Source organism: Lissotriton vulgaris, chromosome 1_1, assembly GCF_964263255.1.
Source record: "Lissotriton vulgaris chromosome 1_1, aLisVul1.2, whole genome shotgun sequence".
In the NCBI taxonomy this organism is placed as follows: Eukaryota; Metazoa; Chordata; class Amphibia; order Caudata; family Salamandridae; genus Lissotriton; species Lissotriton vulgaris.
In genome coordinates this window covers 2,008,892,098-2,008,911,882 of record NC_141685.1, presented here as the reverse complement: position 1 = coordinate 2,008,911,882, position 19,785 = coordinate 2,008,892,098, and positions in this window count along the sequence as shown.

The following is a 19,785-nucleotide window of genomic DNA, read 5'->3' as shown; positions in this document are numbered from 1 at the left end:
GAATCAACAAAACTCTCCTTCGAAAATTATAAACCATCCAGAACGCGGCAGCCAGACTTGTCCTCAGCATCCCATGACACAGACACAGTCACATCACCCAGCACCTCCACTGGCTCCCCGTGGAAAACAGAATAACCTCCAAACTGCTCATAAACACCTTCAAAGCGCTCCCAGTACCTCAACTAAAGATTAACATTCCATATCCCCAAGAGAAACCTCTGCTCCGCCGACCTAGCCCTAGCCATGGTCCCCCGCATCCACAGGGCCAAAACAGGTGGCAGATCCTTCTCTTCACGGCCAAGACCTGGAACAAACTCCCTGTCAGCATCAGACCAAGCCCGACAATGCACCTATTCAGAAAGGACCTCAAGACCTGGCTCTTCGGATGACCATGGAGCTGCCCACCCCACATCCCCCACCTTGAGACCCTCATGGGTAAGTAGTGCGCTCTTTAAATCCCTGCTTGATTGATTGATTAACATTACTCGACGTGTGTTTCCTGTGCAACAGAGGAGCTGGCAGCCAGGGGTGTTGGGGTTCTTAATCTCCTCTTACCCAATGTTTCTTAATAGTTGCTATCACCGGGCCATGGAGGAGGAGGTGTCCTGCTGGGACGTGGTGTTCCTTCCTTAATTCCTCAAAAGGGAGCAATTCACCACTGTGGAACAGGGAGTCAACGGTTTCAATCTTCAAGTTCACCCACCCAAAGCTCCCTCCAATTGCCGCCAAGCAGAAGTGCAGCTAAGAATTGAAGGAGTGTATAAAAGTATGAAGTGACCATTTGTGTCCTCTGCAGGGCTCAAATCCAGCAGTGTTGGACCGCCCTCATAGTGCTGTTGCCTCCCACAGTGGTTCATTTTGGGTCAAATAGGAGGGGTTTCAGAAGGCCATGTGTCAGCACACCAGGGTTATCATCCGCCGTTTTGGCGATCCCTCTCCGCAGCCATCAAAGGAACTACTGCAACTGGGCCGTCAAATAATATGTCTCAAAGTCTGGGCCTCCCGGCTGCCATCAGTTGCCGGGCATTGCAGTTTAGACAGTGCCACAGGTCATCTGCTTCAACCCCGCCACCCCCAAATCAGATCCACCAGAAGAGAGTTTTGGTCTCGAAACTTGCTTCTAAAGACAGTTTCGTAAAATAATTAAGTAGGTGCAGTAAGGCCACCATTTTAGTGATCGCTACTCTACCAATGCTGAAAGAGGGAGGGTTTGCCAAACGGCCACATTAGCCCACTGAGCCACAATGGCCAAGTCAATATTCCATTCAAGAATGTCAGAGCCTTTTCTGTAAATGCAAACCCCCTGGTATTTTATATATTCGGCTCCTAACTCATACGGTATGTGTTGGGAACAGCCTCAGGAGAGGCAGGATAGGGCACAGGCTGGTTTTGAGTCTGTTAATGTGCAACTTGGAGGAGTCTCGGAATACCGAATAGGTTAAGCAGTCACACCTCTCTCTCGGGGTCCACTCCCTTGTAATTAAGAAAGAGTACTATGTCTTCGGTGTACAAGGAGATGTAATGTGTGATACCGCAGGTGCTTATACCTGTACAGTGGGCCCCCTGCTAATCCCTACACGCCAACGGCTCAGCCACTGGAGCGAACCTCAACGGTGATGGGGCACACCTCTGTGTAGTGACTCTCTCCACCAGGCACTGTACAGAGATCACTCGCCCTGTCCAAACTCTTGTGGTGGGAGTCATTTATAGCAGCCATACCATTCAAATGAACCCTGGTCCCAGTCCCAATCCGCATAAAAAAAGTCCTAATCAAAGTTGTCAAAAGCTTTTTCGATGTCTATGGACATCATTAGGCCTCTGCGTTAACGGGTGGGACATCTGCCAAGATAGCCACAGCTTGCAAATCTTCATTGCCGTATTACGGCCCGTAATGAACCCGGACTCATCAGGGTGAATGAATCTCTACATAAGGGGCAGGAGACTCATTTCCAGGATAGCACTGAGTATCATGTATTCAACATTCAAGTCGGGGGCCGGGTGCTCGCTGTGGGTCCCTGCTGACAGACACTGCCTTCTCTGCCCCGTTGCTGAGATGCGGAATCTGCCTGGGCCTGCCATCAGTAGGACTGCACTCCTTGCCTGCCTGCTGGTGCTGATTGAGGCCCGAGATGTCGCAGGACACGGACATTTCCTGTCTCCATTTTGGCAAGCTGATGGTGAGGAGTAGCTCTGGAATCATCGACGTGCCATCCGGGACCTGGGGGCCACTCGTGGCTGTTGGGGCGCCTCCGGTGGGCCACTATTCGCTAAGGACTGTGGAACCCGTTTGAGGGGGTGCCCGTGTGGAACATTGTTGGCCCCTTACCCCAGTGAGTGTTGTTTGGCCCGCGGGGTCTCACGTCTGTCCACCTAATACATGGTTTCTTGGGGCCCAGCGCCGGCCGGAGAGCTGTGGGGCGGAGGTCCCCCCACCCCCAGGCTGGAGGACCGGCAGCAGCATTGGAAGCCCGTGGATGAAACGGCTGCGGCCTCTGGGGTATCCAGCGCTGAAGTAGGGACAGAGGCCAAATCGGCCTGCGACAGGCGGGACACTCCCTGCGGCGATTGGTGGCCGTGGGGCCATGGACTGACCCAGGGGTTGCACCTCCACTGATTGACAATGCTCTCCCCCCAAGTAGAGGTAGAAAAGAAGTGCAAGAGTGAACCGCGTCGGGGCCCAATCCATAGGTCCCGAGATGTGATCTTATCAACTCAAGTCCGCTGACAGACGCCATCACCCATCAGATTTGTCCTTCTCTGGGAACAGAGCAGCCAGGGGAAGGACAGAGGGGCAAAGTCGCCGTCAACCCAGACTCGAATGGAGCAGTATTAAGTCGGTGGCCCCAACCATGGCGAGACCGCTTCCTACGCAGCCGGCCTCCCTGAAGGTGACCTGGCCACCATCCTGCAGGCCATAAAGACATATCAAGAATCCATGAAAACCAAGATTTTTTTTTTTACTTTATTTTTCCTTCTCGTCAATCAGAAATATTGTACAGATATATTTGTTACCAATGCAGCAGTATATAATAGCGCAGCATTGCCATGGCAACACACCTTCAATTTGCTGTCAACAATACAGTTCTCAAACAGTGGAGGTTGTATGACACACAATATGCAGTATAATGACTAACTTGAGAAATCCCTGTCAATTATATCTCACCCCTGCAATGCAAACCATCAATACTTGCACTTTTCGCATACCGATGTGTGACATACATATATATGCTAATCAACTTCAATAACACAGTAGGATATAAAGGAGCTGCAACGAACAGGCTAACCCACCCCTTCTGGTACTATGCCGTGCTCCACTTGTTGATCCGAATCATGACGTAATTTTCCAAGATATGACCGATAGGGGCCCCATATGTCCTTGAGGCGAGATGTGCTAGGCATCACATGGAAACCAAGATTGGGGAGGGGTGAGTGGATATGACCCTCATCCACCAGGACCTTTGTAATGCAACCACTTGCATCACAGAAGCAGAATTCCACCTTTCAGAGGTTGAAGATGATGTCTCAGCCTTAAAGACGCTAGTCAAACAGCTTCTATCCCACACGATCGACCTCCAAAAATGGGCCAAGGATGCAGAAAAACAATCATGCCGAAACAATCTCTGCCTGGTGGGCCTTCCTGAGGGGACTGAACCATCACAAATGACCACCTTCATTGAAGACTCCGAGCATCTTCCCTTCACACCGGTACACACAATTAGCGACCCCCATGCCGCTTTGTGACCTTCACAGGTACCCTCAGGACCTACTATTAATTTGATGTCAAACTATGAGTGCACTCTCTGAGCCACGGTAGAGACATTAGGGTCTGACAGTGATTGGGGGAGACTTCAACGCTGTCCCAGATCCCACAAGATATGCCAAAGGCACACCATCCTACCATAGAAGAATAGGTGCTAAACGACTTGGAGATTGGGCTTCCAAAATGGATTTTTGTTATGTCTGGCAAACCTGGCTCCCTAGATCTCTACAGTATACACACACATCTGCTGCACACCACACCCCCTCCCGTATTGATCTCGTCTTCATGCCTGCCCCGGATTGTAGGATAGTTACTGAGGTCCAAATCATGGGACGCAGCATATCAGACCACTCCCCCCTCCTCCTACAGTTAGGGGGCTCCATGGGGGCTCCACACCCTATTTGGAGGCTAAACGCCTAGTTCCTTCAGGATCAAGAATACAGGCTGGGAATCGAGGATGAACTGAAACACTACTTTCACACTAACAAGGGCAGTATCCAACTCCATAGTACGCTGTGGGAGGCGGGTAAAGTCACGATCCCTTGGTACGCCAAGGGATTCCTTAAACGCAGGCCCAAGATCACCACCTCTCCCAGCTTGAAGCCAAGGCTCTCTGCTTGGAAATGGCAGCGGCCACGGCAGACGGGGAAGCGGAACGCCGGCAGCTCCACCTAATACATAAGAAATCAAGACCATATCACTTGAATATGCTAAACTGATTTGGAGGTCATCAGTGGCCCGAGGTTATGGCTGGGGAGATAAGAATGGCAAATTGCTACACTGGCTTGTCACTCATCCCCTGGCCAACCGGATAGTTCCAGAAATTCAAGACACGCAGGGGCAAGTCATCCGCACCTCTGCCGAAATCACGCAGACCATTGCAAACTACTATGCAGCGCTCTTCTCCGCAGACTGCTCACACACTCCAATCACCAACTCCCTCTTCCTGCATGGCATCCCCCTTTTGAAGCTCCCAGAGAGGGAAATCACGTTCATGGACGAGCCCATTACGATTGAGGAAATCGGTGAAGCTATCTCATCTTTTGCTACCTGAAAAAATCCCAGTCCCAATGGCTTCCTCGCAGAATACTATGCGGCATAGATCGAAATCTTGATCTCGCAACTCGATGCCCTTATTGAGGAGGTCCTAGAACATGGCACCTTCCCCCCAGACCGAGATACAGCCTGGGAATCGAGGATGAACTGAAACACTACTTTCACACTAACAAGGGCAGTCTCCAACTCCATAGTACCCTGTGGGAGGCGGGTAAAGTCACGATCCTTGGTACGCCAAGGGATTCCTTAAACGCAGGCTCAAGATCACCACCTATCCCAGCTTGAAGCCAAGGCTCTCTGCTTGGTTATACCCAAAGCGGACCCTCCCTCAGCCTCATGTTCCAACTATCACCAGATCTCGTTGACTGACACTGAAATAAAAATTTAAGCAACGATTCTTGCCACCTGTTTGAAGTGTGTTATCCACAACCGGACCAATGTGACTTCATGCATTGTCTGAGGCACCTCCATGTGGCCCTTGCTCACCGACACCTCCTCCCTCCGTACTTGTCTCTATTGCTGCTCAACTACGAAAAGGCCTTCGATACGGTTGACTTGCACTACCTGGGAAGTGTATTAGAGAGAGAGAGCTTCGGCCCCCACTATCGGAAACTGGTGGGAGTTTGTACTCTAACCCATCAGCCAGGGCCCTCCTAAATGGAGCATTATCGGAAGCCTTCCCTGTCAGAAGGGGAACCTAGCAGGGGTGCCCGCTCTCCCTTCTCCTATTCCCTCCAGCAATAGAGCCCTTGGCTTGTCTCATTCGGGCCGACGAGCAGGTACAGGGGTGGCGGTGACATGGCTCCCATGAAGACCGGATTGCCCCATACGAGGACGGCGTCCTGCTCTTACTGGCTGACCCAGCCCAATCCGGGCCGTGATCCCTCCAGATTCTCCAATCCTTTAAGAGAGCATTGTGCCTACGCCTTAGCCCAATCAAATCCACTGTGGTGCCCCTCCATGCTTAAAGAGAATACTTGGACTGGCAGATGACTATTCCCCTGCGACGACTTTCATTCAAATATCTCGGTATCTGGGTGGCACTCCTCCCTGAGCTGAACTGGTCTCTCAATGTCAACCCACTGCTCAAACGCACAAAAGACGACCTCTGCCATTGGCAATCCCTTCCCCTTAATCCCCTAGGTAGGATTTCCTTCTTCAAAATTATGACTCTGCCCCGTCTCTTATATGTCCTCCAGAACCTTCCAATCCACCTCCCTCGCACTTGGTTCCGTGGACTGTATGGGGTGGCCCAACCTTCCTCTGGGGTGGCTTGAGACCTCAGCTGGCCCTCACACACGGGTACATTTAATTCCACACTTTCAGGTCCTCATAGGGGGATATTGTGGTCAGTGAACACAAATGGTTGTCATTCTCGTTTTTTTAATTCAACACCGGGGTTTAAGACAAGCAGATTTGACCCCTGATATTCCCACTCACAATACTCAGGTATTGCTTTTTGATAGACAATTTTATTGATTTTATGAGCAACAAAGTAAACTTTGCGCCACTGTGACATATGAGACAATTGAATACATTTTCAGGATTTTCTCCTCAGGGCCATATAATAGAAAGATCTATGTTGTCCCTTTAAGCCTATCAATCATCGTCAAAGGAACCTGAGCCTATCAAGCCCAGCCACCTGCCCCATATTTGTGTTTGGCCGGACAGCCTCTTGCCACACATACAGATTTCTCTTGGATGGAACACCAGTCCACGCCTTTACGCCACTTCGTGATGGATGGAGATGTCGAGCCCTTCCATGCTGCTGCAATGTCTCTTTTAGCGACCAAAAAACCCTGTCAGTACAGGAACCATCCATTCCCTCCATCACCCCCAGGAGAAAGGCAAAGGACTAAGGGGGACTGTCCAGCTAAGTATGTCACTTAAGACAGCTACAATCAACGACCAATATTTGGAGATGGTGGCACAGAACCAAACCATGTGATAAAAGGCAGCTGGCTCCGCCTCACAGCTCGGGCATTTTGGGGTCAGGAGGAAGCCCGCTCTGTGTAACCGTACAGGAGTAAGATATGCGCAATGGAGATAGTAAATTTGGATGAGGCGGAGTCTAGCCAATATAGTGAGCACCCTGGGGGCCATCAATGCATCCCTCCAGTCTTCCTCCTCCAAAGGGCCTATCCAGTGTTCCCAGCGGGTCCTGAATGCATCTAATATGGACGGGGTATTGTTTATGAGGGATCAATAGATTTGGGATATTCCCCCCTTCCCCAGGTTACCCATGAGTAGCTTGGCCTCTAGCAGACTAAATTCTGGGACAACTGTGAGGTCAGGGTTGTGGAGGGCGAGAGCATGTCACAGTGTAGAATTGAGTAGAGTGGAGGGAGTATCCAGTCCCACTTCTGGAAGCCCGTCATTGTCCCAACCTCTTGTAGCCAGGTGCCATGCCAGAGGGGCATCTGTAGAGTAATTTTAGCATCCCATTGAGTTTGTCGCAGTGTAGAGCGCCACACAAGAAGGGACTTGCGGGTAAGTGCTGGTAGAGAGTGGGGAATTGGAGCACCACTGGATACGGGAGAACCCAAGGTTTTCGAGCTCCAACCGGAAGGCCGGATCTGACCATCTGCCATTGAACCAATTGTGGATCACCAGGATATGGATGGCAAGATAGTACAGGAAGGGGCTTGTCATCCCCATTACCCCATCATATAGGACCCATCTGCAAAATACTATTTGGCTGTTGTTCAGTATGATTTGTTAAGTGTTGCCAATTATCAGAAAGGCTAGTGAGGGCATGTTTAGTGCATTCATGTCTTTAATTGCTCCAATCCTGGAATGTTGAACTGTGTCATTTAGAAAAAACATTTCTGTTTGAATTAAATAGGCTCAAAACAAGGTTTCCACCCCCTGAACTTGCCAGGGTCTGTTACCCCAAATGGACTTCATGTCAATTGTATCTTTCCAATAATCATCGCCTGTGACAGCTAATTGGGTGAGAAATGAGTCTGTGTATAGCTTTGTTTGTGTAAGCATATTGTCTTTGGTAGAGTAGGGACTAATTTGAAATAATATGATATCTGGTCTGATGGATCATATTAGGAAAAATATGTGAATTTGTCCCTATACGTTTTGGAGCGCCCTTGTGAGGGAGTGAGGTAATGTTCCCATTGTGTGTAATTAGGAATGGTGCATTGAACACTAGCTCAGTGTAAATAATGATGTCCATAATGGTGCTAATAGAACATATCATCATAATTAGCAGAATTTAATTACAGATTCAAAAACAGTTTAGTATTCCATCTCCGAGGGCATGCAGTTTACAGTTTCAGCATCCCAATCATCAGAATGTAACCCAAGCACAATTACTTCACCCATAGAAACCCTAAATACATATGGTACCTGCAGAATCTAAGTAGGACTGAAGACATAGAGGAGAACTGTATCCCAAACAATTAGTGGAACAGCCGAAATGCTCACAAGTGACAAGTCTCTTTTTAGCTTATGTGAAGAAGTGTGAAGCGTCCGCACCATTTCGATCAGTTCCATAGCAGAGCATTCTGGTAGATATTAGTCATAAATCAGTAAGAAAAAACTGTAATAAAATCCAATCCCCAGGAATATAAAAACCAAGGAAAGTATTATCCAAACATATTTACAAGGTGTGACCAGATAAGTGCATTTCAGCCATGAAATGAAAACACAGATCAGTGCAGGAGGAGAGTCTAAAATGGAAGAATCATTAAAAGAACCCAAAGAAAAATCATCTTCACCCATATAATACCCAGAAGTAGTTCGTCGAAAAACTGGTGCCTCGGGTACCACAACAGGACAGGAAAAATCCAAAAGAGGGGGGTCTGTTTAAACGACATCAGCTGCAGAAGAAACAGTAGTAAAAACAGTACTCACTTCAGTTGTTTTGCTGGAAGTTGTAGCAGATACAAGAATTCACTGTAGTGCAATCTCCACCCCCACCCCAAGCTGGGGAGAAGCCGATTCAGTGATGCTCACTAGCTGTAGAAGAATTTCCTGTATAATAGCAGAGGAGTTGGGGAACTACCAAGGACTCCTTGGGGCCTACTGTTGAGAATCGGCCATAAGATGTGACTTGATGTGATCAATAGATACACAAGATTACAGTTCTTGTACCTTGAATGTCAAGGACTGGCACAAGTGCATAGCATGATGGGCCAAACTCCTTTTTCATTGCCACCTTCTCTCGCACAAGTGTGGTAAAATTAATTACCTATGCATAATTTATACGGTAAAATCAATAAGAATAACTCAGGTAAATAAGAGGCAAAATCCGGGATATTGAGGTTTACTCAAAAGGGTTTTATTCCTTAAAAAGGAATTGGGTTATTGGCTCGAGCCAAGGTGGCATACCATTCCGTCACCACATAGGTTCGGGAAGGGGCAGACAGACAACATTTTATTTACAGAAGTTCATATATATAGTCAATGCATTACAATAAACGAATAGGCAGTAGGCGTAACAGCTGGAAAAGGGAGAGATAACATATGAATACGTCATAGAAAAGGCGTTGCAATAGGCGTGCATAAAGGCGTGTACTAGAGACGTCATTCATCATGAGGTCACAAATGGGTGGATTCATAGGAGAATCTTGCAATGTCAGCAGAAATTCATGGCAGAGATGCGCGCGCAGCAGCTTGACGTGTGTCTGACGTGTAACTGGAGGGTGAAGGGGACTTGACATTTGAACACTACAAGTGTAGACATAAGTCTGGGATGTCAGATCAACCTAATCCAAAATCGTATCTGATATCGTATGTTTAAGGAACTGTAGTGTCTAGAAGGGAAAAGGTCTCTCGGGCGGAGGCTACCCTATACTGGTTGTGAGTGCGTGTATATGTGTCTACGTGTCGGCATGCGGGGTGAGGGGGCATGGGCCTACCATGGCAACGGAGTCTATGAATTACTTGCACGGAGACAGAAAGACCGGGCCCACTGCTCCTGCAGCTGGGAGGATGTTTACTCGAACTACGAGACAGGAATGTATTTTCGAGGAGTGGAGCAGATTATTCGAAGGTTGAATACAGTCTTGGCAGGCAGTTGGCTGAGCTATGCGCCGGAGCCGCGCAAGGAGTAAGGCAGGGGTCACTGGTACAGAGGCAGCCTGGGTTGAGGCCCTCAGAGTCGGAAGGCAGGAAGAGGTTCGATGGCAGAATCAGGGCCTACTACGCCTGAGCTGAAAAACGTGTAAAGTGTACCACAAAAAGACGGTGGTATGGCATATATAGGAACTGAGTATTCAATCCGTTCATGGCGGATCTGAAAGAGGACATGTTAAAGATGGACGCAAATGTATTTGCGTCTTCATAGCTGGCACAGGAGGGAAATTACATGCACTGCAAGCTAGTACATGGAGACGGTGGGGTACGCGCTGGGGAACACTACTCGATCAAAAATTATATTTCCTCATTCCCTCCTTGTTCCCCACGGACCCTTCATGATACATCGATTCTCATCAATTGATCAATCTGTTCACTTAACATCATTTGCTCTTCTTTCTTTTCGCGTTTTGAATGGGAACTTGGATGCGGAATACATGAAGTGGCACACAGGCCGCAAATCGCCGGTCCACATTGGAGACACAGGCAACAACTGAGTACTATGAGAAGGCCAATACCTAGGAGGGATAGAATCTTCCACCCCCAGGCAGATAACGTTGTCCAGAACCAACCGGACCAAGTCCAGGTGCCTGGAGTCTGATGTATTAAACTTGCAATTTTATGGAGACGTGTAATAGCTTTGTACACGGTTGGCTCGTTATTTGGGATGAAAACACAGCAACTTGACCCGATGACCTTACAAGCTCCACCCCTATCTGCCAAGATGACGTCAATAACGAGACGATTTTGAAGAACAACAACCCGCATGGCGGACTGCTCCTCCGTCAAGTTACCTAGAGCTGAAGTGGTCTCAAGCACCACTGCTTCGAGAGTTCTCGTTAATCTACGGATCAGTTTACTATTAGAAACAGTACCTAGGTAGGGGAAGAAACCTTTATTAAAATCTGTATATTGTTCCCATGTTGTTTCAGTATAATCGACAAGCGGGAGATCTCTTCGGAGTCTATGCTTTACCAAATTAGTGTTTCTATGGTAGTCAGGAGGGGCTAGGAAAACAGGCGGCAGAAGGAATGCAATGTAACAAGTACCATCCCAATCTAGAGGTAAACGGACATATGCAGTATGGCCGCAAACAAAATAGGAATGACGCAAAGCCCTAAACGTGGATCTACCATAATCACTGAAATCGACCACAGTAGTACATTTACTATGACCTAAGTGTACTGAACCATTCTTGCGAACACAGAGTTCACCAGTAACTGGCAATACGGCCATAGCAGGTAGAACAGGAGCAGCTTCAGACTCGACAGATAAAATCATGAATGTAACTGTGTAATTACCTAATCCATATACTTCATTTTCTAGATCAGTTCCAGTATCTACGGGGAGTCCATCCTTGTCAGGGTAGCATACTTTAAGCAAGGCTAAGTTCAGGTTTCCCCAAACCCAGTTACCTTCGTAAATAGCAGCATCAGAAACTAGGGAATTGAGTATTTTGAACCATGCACCACATGTGCCATTGTGAGTGAACGGGTACGGAAAAAGGGGCAAAACTCCCTTGTTCACTTGGTAGGGAGGGAGTCGACCACATATCCAACAGTTTGTAGCATTGGTAGTCTGATGGGAGTGATGTAACATACTAATGAAAGTGTTATTGCGCAGCGCGAGTCTGTAGGACAATTCGTGTGGGGGTAATTCACTAAAGGAATGTTCGTCAGTAACATTATGAGCAGATTGTGCACGCTTGAATATAGGATAATATATGTGCAATAAAACACTAGCAATAATAATCAGAAAACTTAAAAAAACATAATAAGTAGTGTCACTATACAGCGACTGCGAAGTGATTTACAATATGCATTCTTCTTATGTTGTCTTTGTCTATCTCTCTCTCTATCTCGATCTAGGGGATACATGTCAGAAACTAATTTAACCGATTCACCTAGGGGAGGACTTAAACAATTAAACTGTCTGACTTGCTAGATCGTAATTTCAATCTGTATTCCTCAGAAGCGGATTTCTCAACCAAAGGGAGTTTTGAGTCAGTTTGTGTAGGAGGGCAGGGCTTAGAGTCCAAGTCCGAAGGAAGTCCATAGAATTTCTTAACGTGGCTGGAATGCAGCCATCCCTTCCTGCCCTCTATCTTTACAGCTGTCCTCGTTGTGAGCAGAACCAATTTCGGGGTTTGCCAGCGGGGCTCCAATGGGCTTCTCCGATCAAAGTTGCGGATGAATACGTAGTCACCCGGGACCACCTCGTGGGGCTTCACCTCGGTGTTGTCGGGAAAGGCTGCAGCTACCTGTGAACGACAAGATTGTAGTGCAGACATCAAGGAGGCAAGGTAATCTGTCAGCATAAGACAATCAACATCAGTTATTTTTCGTGGAATAGGCGTCCCCCACATATTCGGTGGTCTTCCAAAAACCACCTTGTACGGGGATAGCCCAGATCGGGAATGGACCACCATCCTCATATAGAAGAGGGCGACCGGCAAGGCAACTATCCAGTCCACACCCTTCTCTCTACAGATCTTGGAAAGTCGGATTTTTAAAGTCTGATTATGGCGCTCCACGAGACCTGCTGCCTCGGGATGCCGGACACAATGGAACTTCCACTGATAACCTAACAGAAGGGTAATGTGTTTCACGAGCTCGGATGAGAATGGCTGGCCATTATCTGAGTACACGATACGGGGCAAACCATACCGTGGGAAGTATTCACGAACCAGCTGCTTGGCAGTGGTCGGAGCAGTGTAATCGGGAACTGGGTATGCTTCTATCCATCGGGAAAGAGCACATACGACTACGAGGACATACTTGAATCCTCGACAGCGTTCCATCTGGATATAATCCATCTGGAGTATTTCAAAAGGGTGTTCAGGAGGCTGAAATCCACCTTGTTCGACGGGGATGCTTTTACCTGGATTGAACTGACCACAAATCATGCAAGTACGCACTTTCTGTTTGGCTGCTGCCCGTAAGTTTTTATTGGACCATATGTGTTGAATACTGTCTAGCATTGCTTTCTCTCCTAGGTGTGCGGGACTATGTATCGTGTTAATGATGACTTGTACCATAGAGTCGGGGAGAAACCATGTAGATTTTCCCTTCGTCATCCAACCCTGGTCTGTTTGGATCCCTCCTAGTTTAGTCCATTCCTTAATTTCATCTGGTGTTGCATGTGTCTGTATGTCAATCACATCATGTGCGGGATCCCTGAAGGACTGGGTTCTTTTGGACCCAGCGGTGCCAGGGCACAACACCTGAAACCTTCGTGGGTAACCTGCTCCGGCGTACAAGTCACAGAGACACGGGACACTTCCTTCGGCGTCAAAGAGTCAAGGTTTATTTACTGCAGGGAACACAGAAGTCACAGGAAGTACATCGAGTGTAGTTCGGGGAGACTGCTTCAAATTGTATTTGTGGATCGCTCCTTTTATACAGTTTTTACCCATAGGATAACATGATACACAATAGTTTACAACCTGGTTCCCACAAGTCGCTCTCAGAGGGGTTGCTTAGATCACTTTGAAACACACAAGGTCCGGAACATAAGTGCGGAAACATTTGGCGGTTCCCAACTGTAAAAACCCATCTTCCCACCATTAGCAAATTCCAATCAGCAGTAAAGGAGATCGAAATAAGAACGAAGACAGGTGCAGAGGAAGACGGAGACAGTAGGGAGATCGGAAAGGGTGTAAAAAGGGGAGGTATCGAGAAGCACGAGATACAGGCATCAAAGGGACGTGCCTAATGAGATGCACGGCTGAGACAATAAGCCCGTGCGGCAAGATGAGCCTCGAGCGGCGCCATCTGCCTTACAGTAGCATCCCCCTTGTCATAAAGACACTTACAAAGAACATGTGTCTTCCGCCATATCTTGGAAGTCCCAGGGTCGCGAAGCGGACAGCGTCCGTTCGCTGGCTACTTGAGGGCAAGAGACAAAATGGATGCCGTATCTAAGATGGAACCCGTGGGTACAGATGAAAAACCCACATAACAAACGAACGGTCTAAGTTAGCACAGCGAAACTGCGCACACTTACTAAACTCGTCATTTGCGGTTCATAGATACTAGACTCGACCATATTCGTGTGAGTCGAAAACACCACTTACAATTGTCACGGAACCTCAGACGCTCCTTTTGCCCTCATGTAGGCAAGCACTAGTCGGAATCATACTCGATAGTCATCAGACCATCAAGATGTCGTTGTAGCATAGCTCTGTCCAACCGAGTCCCCTTGGTAACAGATGGTTGTCTCATACACGTTGTAGCACAGAGGCCACATAAGGCAGGACCACACTGCACGCAAAGGCAACACGTGAACAGGAACACTACCACAACCCCGATGATCGTCAGAATCTTCCAACCCCAAGTCGACACCAGGCCCCAAAACCAACCAAGTAGCGTCCAATCCCCTACATCCACGTGTATGGATTCGGAGATCTTATGCAACTTCGAGATGGCTTGATAGACAGTAGGAGCATTATCTGGAATAAAAATGCAACAGCTCGAATGGATCACTTTACATACCCCACCGCGATCTGCTAAGACAACATCTAAAACCATACGGTTTTGTAATGTCATAAGTCTCTCCGCCTGAAGTTCTGTGGTGATATTACCAAGGGCACTAGCAGTAATATTAGCTGTCGATTCTACCACTCGAGTCAAATGTCTCAGGTTCCTACTATTAACCATAGGTCCCCAAAACGGGAGGAAACCCTTGAAAAAGTCTCCTGCCTCTTGACCGGCAGTATCCTCTTCGCTAATTACGCCTCGTACAACTCTAGTCTTATGATAATCGGCATCTACAGTAAACGTCGGAGGCAACAGATTTGCAATGAAACATGAGCCCATGAAGTCTGCGGGCAACCATGTGTATGCACGATCATGACAGATAAAGTATGTACCCTTGGCAGCCAGAAACACAGGGGACGGGGACATAGGCAGAACGTAACTTTCAGTGCAAGCACTTGCTCCAAGTGAGGCTTGCAAGCCACGACCCACAAGACAAAGATTACCAGTGTGGGGTACGACCCATATTGGAGACGAGCTTTTAAGCTGCTTTTCATTAGTGAACATACTATATTCCCCTCTACTTAGGACCCTATAAGCTTGTACCTCTTCTTTAGGGATAAGAAAAGGATCATGGATCTCATCTTCCATATCCTCTATAGCCATCGATAGCAGCCTCTGATACGAGGTAGGACCAGAGTTGGGGGAACGTTGCTCTTGCGTGGGGTGGAAACCCAGTGCGCTTCGAAACATTGTTTGGAATGCTCGAGCTGACCCTTGGGAACTATACGGTAACACCAGATATGGAATTCCCTTACCCGTAGTATGTGGCATCAACCCACACACCCAACAGTTAGTAGTGTTAACCACTAACTGATGCTGATGGAGGAGCTGGATAAAGGAATTATTGCGGAATTCTACACGTCTAGCCTGTTCGTGTTCTGGTAACATATGAAAGGAATGAGGAGAAGCAGTAGAAGTAAGGTTAGGGTAAGGAGTAGGAGTAGGAGTAGCAAGGAAAAAGTAAGACATAGTGTAATACACCCCACCCGCCAAAAATGCAGAAGCAGTTAAAAACAAAACAAACAATTGGGATACAAAACATTTCGTCCGACTAAGTTTCTGCAGCTTGACTCTATACGCCTGAGCTCCTTCCAAATCATTCAGCTTCGAAAATGTCATTTCCCTACGACCGTCCGCAACGTTTCTTGACGCACTTCGTTCTGTGCAGCAATAGTCAATCCCCAGGAGTTCCTAGGAATCGACGGTCTTTAACCTAGCGTCAAGACCTACTGTCCAGAAGGAAGTACGCGCGCGGCCCTACGGCCCTCAATACACAATATATATTTATTTAGCACAATATTTCTCAGCTGTGGAAGGAAAAAGATACAAGGAAGAAGCTTGATATATATATATATATACAAAACAATTTTCAATGATACGAATGTTCAAAGTTGATCATGGGAAACGAGGATATTCCAGTTATCAATTTCAGCAAAGCAAGCAAATTTTATTTGTCCTTAGTGTGAGATCGCAAAGAATATCGATGTTTCCCTGGACGTGTCTGCTCGTCGAACAAAGGATCTGTTGAAGAGACAGCGTCCTGCTGATCAGTTCGTTGATCTGGTCTTGAGTCTCTTGCTGACAAATGTTCAACAGTGGCTTTCTGCTGCGCTGAGGGTTCTCCAACAAGCTGTGCGTCGCTAAAAGGTACAAACGCCGGCAATGTTTCTGTTTCTGTTGATGCAATGCCTTTCCTTATCCACGGGTCTGCCGGCAAAGGAATAGGGACTCGCTTACAATGGGTAGCATGTACCCAATTTTTCCGCCCCTCAAGACGAACGGCAGTCCTCGTGGCCAGGAGCACCTGGTAAGGTCCGGTGAATCGGGGGTCCAGATTGTTTTTTCGTGAGAAGTTACGAGTAACCACCCAGTTCCCGGGCTGGAGCTGGTGGCCTGGACCCTCCGTCTGCGTCGGCAAGGCGTCGTAAACCTGTTGATGAATTAACCTCAGTTTAGCAGTCAAGTCATGTAAGTAATCAATCAACATTGGAAACTCAAGATCAGAGAATATTCCTGGCCTAGGAACCCCCCACACATTCGCAGGACGGCCGAACACTATTTCATAGGGACTAAGCCCTATTCGGGAGTGTACAGTCGCCCTAGTTGACAGTAATGCTAGAGGCAAAGCATCAGGCCACGAAAGTCCAGTCGTAGCTTGAATCTTCGCTAATTTTAGTTTAAGGGTGCCATTGTACCCTTCAACCAATCCAGCTGACTGGGGATGATTGGCGCTATGGAATTTCTGATTAATTCCAAGGCCCTTACACACACTCTTCATCACACTTCCAACAAACTCACTTCCATTATCTGACCACACGACTCTAGGCATTCCATACCGAGGAAAGTATTCCTTCAGTAGGATTTTCGCAGTAGACAAAGCAGTATTGTCTTTGAGGGGATAGGCCTCAATCCATCGGGAGAATGCGCAAACCACAACCAAAACGTATTTCAGGTTATTGCATCGCTCCATATGGATGAAGTCCAATTGGATCACCTCAAAGGGATACGAAGGAGGAGCAAAACTGCCAGGGGGAGTTGGGGTTCCTTTGCCAGGATTGTACATTATACACACCATACAATTCTTCACCAAACGTTCTGCACACTTAGTAATTCCATCATTCTTCCACACATCAGCCAGCAACTTGCAAATACCTTTCGCGCTAATATGTGCTAACCCATGTGCCATTTGCACAACGGCCAGTACATACGCATCAGGCAACATCCATCTTTTCTGATCTGACAAATCAATCCAGCAACCATTCACATCCAACCTTCCCGTACTTTCTTTCCACTTCATCTTTTCAGTGTCGGTGGCCTCATTCTGAATTGCTTTCACACTCTCTATGGTATTTTCACACATACTTGATTCTGTAGGCCACCTAACCGAACTTGTCACATACATTCGAGTGCTAAGGTTCCGGGCAGTCTCCTTAGCAATCTCATCTGCAAACGCATTACCACGACCAACATCATCCGTCACTTTACGATGCGCACTACACTTAACAATTGCAACTTGAGCAGGCAAAGTCAATGCATCCAAAAGATCGTTCACAAGCTGGCCATGCTGTATTTTCGTGCCATGCGACGTCAAAAAACCACGCTCTCTCCACAACCGTCCAAAACTATGCGCTACACCGAAAGCATACTGACTATCGGTGTACACATTCACACGTTTACCTTTTGCTAATACACATGCTCTAGTGAGAGCAATCAGCTCTGCAGCTTGGGCAGAATTCTGATTCAATCTCGCAGTCTCAACAACAGTATTCAATGTCACCACAGCATAAGCAGTAGTCACATCACCATTCGGCAACTTAAAGCATGACCCATCCACATACAGGGTGCCATCCGGGTCTTCCAATGGGGTGTTTTTAAGGTCCACACGACCTTTTGTTTCCTCTTCTGTCCGCAAGTAACAGTCATGTTCTGCTACTTCATCTGACTCTGCACTAATTGGTAACAAAGTTGCCGGATTGAGGACATTACAACGTTTTATCTGAATGTGGCTTGCCAAGAGCGTCAATTCGTACCCAGATAACCTCGCACTCGTCAAGTGCTGAGTTTTCGTACGATTCAAAAGAGTATCGACTGCATGCGGAACCATCACCGTAAGCATATTATCCATGACCAATCCTGCTGATTGTCGGATGGAGACCGCAGCTGCCGCAGTCGCTCTCAAACAACTCGGCAATGCTCTAGCTACTGGGTCTAAGGTCGAGGAAAAATATGCACATGGACGTTGTTTACCACCAAAAGGTTGCGTTAAGACGCTTAAAGCACAACCTTCCCTCTCGTGAACATATAACGTGAACGGTTTACTGTAATCAGGGGTTCCTAACACAGGAGCCGAACACAATGAATCACGTAATTCAGAAAAACTTTTCTGACATTCTTCCGTCCATGGTAAAGGAGTCGAAACATCCTTGCACGTAAGAGCCACCAATGGTTTCGCTAGCAATGAAAAATTAGGAATCCACTGCCTGCAGTACGACGTGATACCTAGAAAGGCACGCACATCTCTTTGGGTTTGTGGCACAGCCATGCGCGCAATCGCTGCAATTCTCTCTGGGGTCAATCTCCTTCCCTCCTTTGACAATAAGTGACCTAGGTAGGTTACTTCTTGACAACAATATTGGAGTTTAGAAGGTGACACCTTGTGATTTAACTCACAGAGATGTTGCAGCAACGACACTGTAGCGATTTTGCAGATGTCCTGAGTATCAGCAGCCACCAATAAGTCGTCGACGTATTGGATTAAAGCCGCACCAACCGGCAACCTAAACGCATCTAGTTGACCCTTCAAAGCTTGACTGTAAATCGATGGACTTTCACAGTAGCCCTGAGGAGCGCGTTTGAACCGGAAGCTACGTCCACCAAGAGAGAAACCGAAAAGGTCCCTACTCTCTTCGGCAATCGGGATGCTGAAAAATGCATTTTTCAAATCAATCACCGAAAACCAGGAAGCAGTAGCTGGAATCAGAGTCAGCAGCGCCGTGATGTCAGGCACAACAGGGAATTGAGGAACCACAATTTTATTTACCTCCCGTAAATCGATAACAAAACGATAAACAGGCGGTTTGGTAGGGGCAGTACGTTTAAGAATGGGCAGTACAGGACTATTGCACACGTTTCCCCGAGTCTCTTCAATGACATCTTTCTCGATCAAATCATAGATGATCGCTAACAAAGCTCGTTCACCATCAAGGGAGATACGGTATTGGGGAATACGTGGCAATCGCACATTCGATTTCAACTGAACAACATAAGGGGAGATATCAAGTAGGCCCACATCATTTGGACCCGTCGCCCACAAAGACGCAGGAAGAGAATCCAATTCCGGTGGAAGCTTATCGAGAGACAAGTACATGGGAGAGACTACTCTCTCTCCTAACGTAAGCTTTACACCCGCAGGAGAACAATACAAAGTTGCATACAAGCGTTTAAGCAAATCCAGACCCAAAAGATTTTCGCCACAACCAGTAGACAAAATCAATGGAGCTTCGAGCTCACGAGGCCCAATTTTAAGGGGCAAAGGGCGCGAAACTGGATTGCTAACGGGGGCGCCAGAGAATCCAACGGAAACATTTGTTAAGCCAGACAAAGGTGCGCCAGGGAGTTTCGAACGCATGATAGAACTTTTCGCTGCACCAGTGTCCAACAGAAAAGGCTCAACGACGCCCGATGTAGCAACTGCGACGTAAGGCCCTCTCTGATCAACCGGAACTGATACCACTCCCTCTCCTTGTCTTTGGCTGTCCTAGTAATTACTATCGTCAGTTCCCTGATCGACGTAATAATCGTCTACATTGTACTGCGCAGATCGTCCTTGCGATGATCCAC